Here is a 7,086-nt window from a genome sequence, read left to right as displayed (position 1 = left end):
AATAATGAGAAAATATTATTTATACTAAACATATAAAATAAAAAAATATATATAAATATAAAATTTATATATATAATAAAATATATATATTATTGTTATCGTTGATTTTAAAGTAATATATTATGTGTCGTATTTTTAGTTATACAATTTATTCATAGCTAATATGAGAATAATTATATTATCTATTTTACTATTATTATTATTATTATTATTATTATTATTATTATTATTGTATTAAGTCGCAACCTTAGTCAATTTAATTTTTCAATTTATTTATTTTCTAGTCTGATTTTGTCAATTTGTAATAATTTTAGCCTAATTTTATCCAATTTATTACAATCCTAGCCCAAATTGTGTACAATTGAACTCAATTTTAAATTTCATTCAATTTTTTAAACTAAATTCTTAATCTTTAGATCTCAGCCATTGATCAATATTTATTTATCATTATTATATTTATTTTTAATATTAATTTTATATAGTTACTATACTTATTAAATATCTACCTAATTCAATTCAGTTTTTCTAATTTATTTAAATTCTAGCCATTTATACTCAATTTGTGTCAATTGAGTTTAATTTGACTCAATCGAAATCGTCAATTCAATTTTTTTAACCCAATATCTAATCCCAATTTGACTCATCTCCTCAATTTTAATTTCAATCATTCATCATATTTGATCAACGACCAATATTACATCAATTTCACTAATATTTTTCTTAAAATTAGACAGCTTTAGACTATTTTTCTTGAACCGAAGGTCTACTGGAAACAACATATCTACCTTAGCAGTAAGATTTGCATACACTGTACCCTCCATGGACACCAATTTGTGGGAATAAATTGAGTTAGTTGGGTGGACACACAATTTTAACCTCCTAATACCCCTTCTAGGCTACAATTTTAGCAAAATTATTAATTTTAAAAGTTGATATTTTCTACACATTATTTTGATATCAAATAAATATTAACATGACACATTCATGATTTGAAAATTTATGATTTATTTTTATATTATTATATTTTTACATTATATAATATTTTACATAATTTTTGTAATATTTATTAAATTATTTCCACAATTATATAGACCCATAATTTACAAACATTGTCTATTATTATTATTATTATTATTATTATTATTATTATTATTATTATTATTACGTCTTTCTTACATTTATTAAATAGCAACCTAAGTCAATTCAATTTGCCCAACATATGTAATATCTAGTCTAATACTTATTTAATTAATATCAATTTTAGTCAGAATTGATATTAATTCGAGCTAAATAAACCTTAGCTTGACTCAATTTTAAAAATATTTGTAAAGCTCACACGAGATGATCAAGCAGTTGAATATGATATCAAAAATGTATTTGAGCTAATCTTCAATCTTAGCTTGACTCGTTATTGAGATCAAGAAATTAATAGTCATCAGTGACGGATAAGTAATTCAAGATTAACGAACACCTCTACCCAAATGCGGGTAAAATAATCTTGCATTTAATCTCAAAACTATTAATATAAGCCAAACAACTCCCTAGAGATAAATTACTACTATTAATAAGTATGAAGAAGCAGACAACACTTTGTCGACATGCCTGCTTCTTCACCTGCTTCAGCTACTCTGTGATTTTTCTATATTACCCCTAATTAATTAATATAAGCCATTTACATATAAAAAAAATTTAATAATATTTAATAAAAAATAAAATAGACATTTATAACATGTCTGCTTCAACTGCTGTTGACATCTAATTTTGACCTCCCGATGCTCTTTTAGGTTACTATTTTATCAAAATTATTTAATTTTAAATATTAATATTTTTACACATTATTCTTGTATTAAATAAATAACGACGTGTCAAATTAATGATTTAAATACGTACGAATTATTTTTATTATCACTTTTACAATTTATTAATTCAAATATAATAATTTACATAATTTTCTTACTTAAATCATCTTTCGTAAATATGCACACTCACAATTTACAAATACATTGTCTAGTTTTCATTATTATTATAATAATTATTATTATTTTTAAATTTTATAACTAATTTATTTTAAATTATTAACGACAATTTTATAAAATATTTTTTTTTACGTAATATTAATTCTACATGCGTTGTCTATTTTTAATAGCGACACCTTGTTTTATTTATTAAATAACAACCTAACTTAAAATGATTTTCCTAATTTATTTAAATTCTAGACATTTTGTACTCAATTAATGTCAATTTTAACCAAATTAATATTAATTTTATTTTTGATCTCTTTTTTAAATAATTTTAATCTCAACCGTTGGTAAAAAATAATCCAACGATTGAGATTCGCTCATCCTTACTTTCCTTTTATACATAGAAGCAACCCTAATTTCAACAACAATAGCAGCATCTCTAATCTTTCTCTATCTTCTCTTCATTTTACTCTTTACTCATAGCCGCCGATGGATGCAATTACCAGCCGGCCGGCAACCTCGACACCACCAGTGTCGCTTCACCATCGCACCAACACCCTCCTCATCGAACCATCCCAACGCCTTGACCGACGAGCTGCCGACCAGCGCCGCCCCATTCCCTCCATTTCTCTCTTTGGTCCCTATCTTCCACAGAACTACAAGTTCTGCACCACCACCGAAAACCTGCCGCCGGTGGACAATAAATACTATACCACTCTTCTCCCGCATACATCATTGCTCACCTCAAAGGCAGTCCAAACAAATTTCTCAGCCTGCCAATGTGATACTAATCAAAGGCTTAAGCAGCATTTACAATTTCATGAATGAACGGATTTCATTGGAGATAGATCAGTTTTTTTCTTATGTATATTAGTGTTGATGGCTCTCTGTTGATGCCACTAATTTAGATTTAGTTCTGCAGTTGAAAGGAAGACAAGTTTGATTTACCAAATTCATATACGAAGAAGGTGGAGGAAAGGGTATCAGCGTCGTTTCCTGGATTGCCTGTTTGTTATGTGTTTCATACAGTGGAGGCTGCAGTGGATGGTTTGCCTGAGGAGGAGTTTTGCACGGAGGAGACAGATGAATACGGTGATTCGAGTGGGAGGATGGTTATTGATGGGGCAGTTTTCTGTAAAAAGCATTACTGGAAGTGGGTTGATGCTAATTCGTTGTGATCGTTGATGTGTGGGAGGTGAGTTTGAGCAGGATTACTACTAAACTCATAACCGCTTCTCAGAATGCTATGGATCAGGTATAAATTGTCTATCATTTCTGAATTTTGATGTAATTTTTTAAATTAAATGAAAATTGATGAATTGGTTTGAAAGAAAATTTGTTTGAACATGTGATTAAATTTGGAAATTAAGACAACTGAGGATTGGTCGGGTGGTAAGCTCGATCTACCTTTAATCTTGAGGTGGTGTGTTTTGAGTCACCAAGTAAATTAAGGGTAATCTTGAGGTTGTGTGTTTTGAGTCACCAAGTAAATTAAGGGTAGCGTTTTCTACTTAAAAAAAATGTCTTGTTTTCCATGAAAAATAAGTAATTTTCTTATGGTTAGTATGTAATTAGAAAATATTGTCCCATAAACTTTTAGGCGACATATATAGAAGAACACTATGGGAGTTGGAGGTGAGGCCGTGAGGGTGAGTGGGGGTTGAAGTCCTAGGGTCGGAGGGCGGAGATCGAGGAGATCATTAGTGTGGAATGCACTCGTGGAACTTGTTTTCCATTTCTATAAAAATTATTTTCTTCATTTTATAAAAATTTGTTTTACTAGAGAATTTTTTTTTTTTAAAATTATTTTTCTGTACAAACACTCCCTGTGGGCTCATGAGCTTTCAAAAAAGTCAATTAATGCAAACAAAAATAAAGTCATCAAATAAAATTAAAAAAGAGACGGAAAATAAAACACAAAACGCGGAGTGAGAAGCTATATAGTAGCTTTAAATTATTTTATCTCCTACATCATTATTTTAGTTTTTGAGAAGGGTTTGGTTTTTATGTTCCTATATATATATATATATATATTCTGAATTTTAATATATTAAGTAGGTGTTTTTGTTAAATCTCTCGGACCATATGAGTTTATTATATGCAGATTTATCTTGCATTTATATCAGAGGTTGTTTTCATAGGATGAACCCACGACCTTCGTATTTAAAAATTTGTATTGAAGTTAATAATGTGGTTGACTAATGTGGTTGAATGGGTAGGACTAACAAGTTCTTTATTGTTCATTACTGTCAAGTTAATTTGTATTTAAGTTAGTAATGTGGTTGACTCGCAGGACTATGAAGTGCATTGTTGTTCATTACTGTCAAAGTTGTATTAAGTACTCCATTTCAATTTGTTTGTCTGGTTTAACTTGAAATAGAGTTTAGTGAAGAATATTTTGAAATCTTGTGATCTTAAATTAAAATTGTATATAATGATTAAGTGTAGTGTTTTGAAATGTGTACTAGTGACTTCAAAATGATCATATGTCATCACTTGAGAAGTGGATTAAGTAATTTGAAAATGATTAAGTGTAGTGATTGGAAATGTGTACTAGTGACTTGAAAATGGTTAAGTGTAGCTACTTGATGTTTGACTTAGTTACTTGAAACTAGTCAAGCGTAGTCACTTGAAATGTGTACTAATGAGTTGAAAATGATTAAGTGTAATGACTTGAAAATGTTTAAGTATAGTGACTTGAAATGTCAATTATCTATTTGAAAATGGCTTGAATGTAGTGACTTGAAATGTGTATTAGTGACTTGAAAATAATTAAGTGTGGTTACTTGAAATTGCGAACTTGTGACTTGAAAATTATTAAGTGTAGTTAGTTGAAATTGTGAACTTGTGACTTGAAAATGGTTAAGTTTTGTCAATTGAAATGTGTACTAATAACTTGAAAATAATAAAGTATAGTTACTTGAAATGTGTAGTGTCTTGAAATGTGTACTAGTGACTTGAAAATAATTAAGTGTAGTAACTTGAAATGTATGCTTGTGACTTTAAAATGATTAAGTGTAGTGACTTGAAAATAGTTAAGTGTAGTTACTTGAAAATGGTTAAGTATAATGACTTGAAATGTGTACTAGTGACTTAAGTGTAGTTATTTGAAAGTGATTAAGTATAGTGACTTGAAATGAAATGATTAAGTGTGGTGACTTAAAAATGGTTAAGTATAGTTATTTGAAATGTGAAGTAGTTACTTGAAAATGGTTAAGTATAGCGACTTGAGATCTGAATTAATTATTTGAAAATGGTTGAGTGTAGTGATTTGAAATTTGTACTAGTGACTTGAAAATGATAAAGTGTAGTGTTTTGCAATGTGAATTAGTTATTTGAAAATGGTTGAGTGTAGTGACTTGAAATGTGTGCTAGTGAGTTGAAAATGATTAAGTGTAGTTACTTGAAAATTGTCAAGTATAATGACTTGAAATGTCAGTGAATTAGCTATTTGAAAATTATTAAGTGTAGTGACTTGATAATGATTAAGTGTAATTATTTGTAATTGCGAACTTGTGACTTGAAAATGGTTAAGTGTAGTTACTTGAAATTGTGAACTTGTGACTTGAAAATGATTTAAGTGTAGTCACTTGAAATGTGTACTAATAACTTGAAAATAATAAAGTATAGTTACTTGGAAATGATTAAGTATAGTGACCTGAAATGTGAATTAATTAATTGAAAATTGTTAAGTGTAGTGATTTGAAATGTGTACTGGTGATTTGAAAATGTTTCAAGTGTAGTGACTTACAATGTGAATTAGTTATTTGAAAACGGTTGTGTTGTGACTTGAAGTGTGTAGTAGTGACTTGAAAATGGTCAAGTGTAGTTACTTGAAATATGAATTAGTTACTTGAAAATTGTTAAGTGTAGTAAAATAAAATTATAATATCAACCTCACTCTTCTATTTCAGGTTAAATTAAAGTAAGAGAATAACAAGATTTTTATTGAAATAGATTTTTCTGTTATTTTACTACATTGTTGTCAATACTCTTTTTGTATTAAAGTAAGAGAATAACAAGATTTTTATTGAAATAGATCTTTCTGTTGTTTTACTACATTGTTGTCAACTCTTTTTGTATTTGCATTTTTTCCATTTCAACTTTAATCTTGTCATTTGTCTTCTGTGTATTTTGTTGTAGCATCAACCAATTTAGTACAAGCGGTCTCTTATGGTGGAGAGGTCTTGCTCGACTGTTGGAAGTTAAAGGATTTGTTAAATGATGAACGTCCATCCCAAGAAGACAACCAAGAGGATGAAAGTGATGATGACTCTGACAACATGAATGAAAGTGATTCTGACCTTGATGGTTGGTAGTTTTATTGAGGATTCAAGCTTGAAATATTTTATTTCGGACCATTAAAGAATCATATATTATTGATGTGGATGTTTTGAATTATGTTTTTTTTTAGTTGTAATGATTTACATTATTAGACTTGTATTGAATGATGTTTTTGAGAATTATTGAAGGTTTTGAATATATTTTTTATTAATTGTGAAATATTTTTAGTAATTTACGCGTGAATTATTATTTGAAAATTTTTATGGGATGTACATTTTAGATATTCATGAAAACTCTTTTGAAAAAATTTGTTCTTGCGGATTTATTTGGGGCATTTTATATGAATTTTCTTGTGAAATAGTTTGTAGGGAATAATTTTTGAATTTTTTTGTGGAAATTGGTTGGTAAAATCTTTTTTAATGGAATTTTACCAAATAATTTATGCAAAATTCTGATAGATAATTGCAAATAAATCCGCAAATAATGTACCTGCAGATTTATTTTCGCATCTAAATTGTCTAGGGATTTACTTGAGAATCTTTGTGAGGAATAATTTATGAATTTTTTCGTAAAAATCCGCATGTAATCAAATTACTTTGGGATTTTACCACATCATCCTTATGAAAATTCCTAGGTAATAAACATTTTTCTTGTAGTGTTTGGCATTTCAAATGCAATGGTGCACTAGAATTTTCCATATGGAGTCATTTTGACCAAATATAGGTCCCAAATAATTTTTTTCACTTTCTTAACTTTCTGACCAATAGGTCGAAATGATCTTGGGTGCCTCGAAACTCAAACCAAAGGTCTACGTAGCGTAACATCGACATTTTAGGGCTGC

General features: G+C 28.6%; 1 long non-coding RNA gene across 1 annotated transcript; it reads left to right on the top strand.

Moving 5' to 3' along the window:
* Window positions 1-2,378: 2,378 nt before the first annotated feature.
* On the top strand, window positions 2,379-6,443 carry LOC124892633. The gene is made up of 2 exons (XR_007050354.1): window positions 2,379-3,216; window positions 6,105-6,443. It is a non-coding gene; the product is annotated as an uncharacterized LOC124892633 (long non-coding RNA).
* Window positions 6,444-7,086: the final 643 nt, after the last annotated feature.

The sequence above is a fragment of the Capsicum annuum genome, unplaced genomic scaffold (genome assembly GCF_002878395.1).
Source record: "Capsicum annuum cultivar UCD-10X-F1 unplaced genomic scaffold, UCD10Xv1.1 ctg4910, whole genome shotgun sequence".
Classification (NCBI taxonomy): domain Eukaryota; kingdom Viridiplantae; phylum Streptophyta; class Magnoliopsida; order Solanales; family Solanaceae; genus Capsicum; species Capsicum annuum.
The sequence above is the reverse complement of the archived record's forward strand: the minus strand, read 5'-3'. Positions and strand labels throughout refer to the sequence as shown.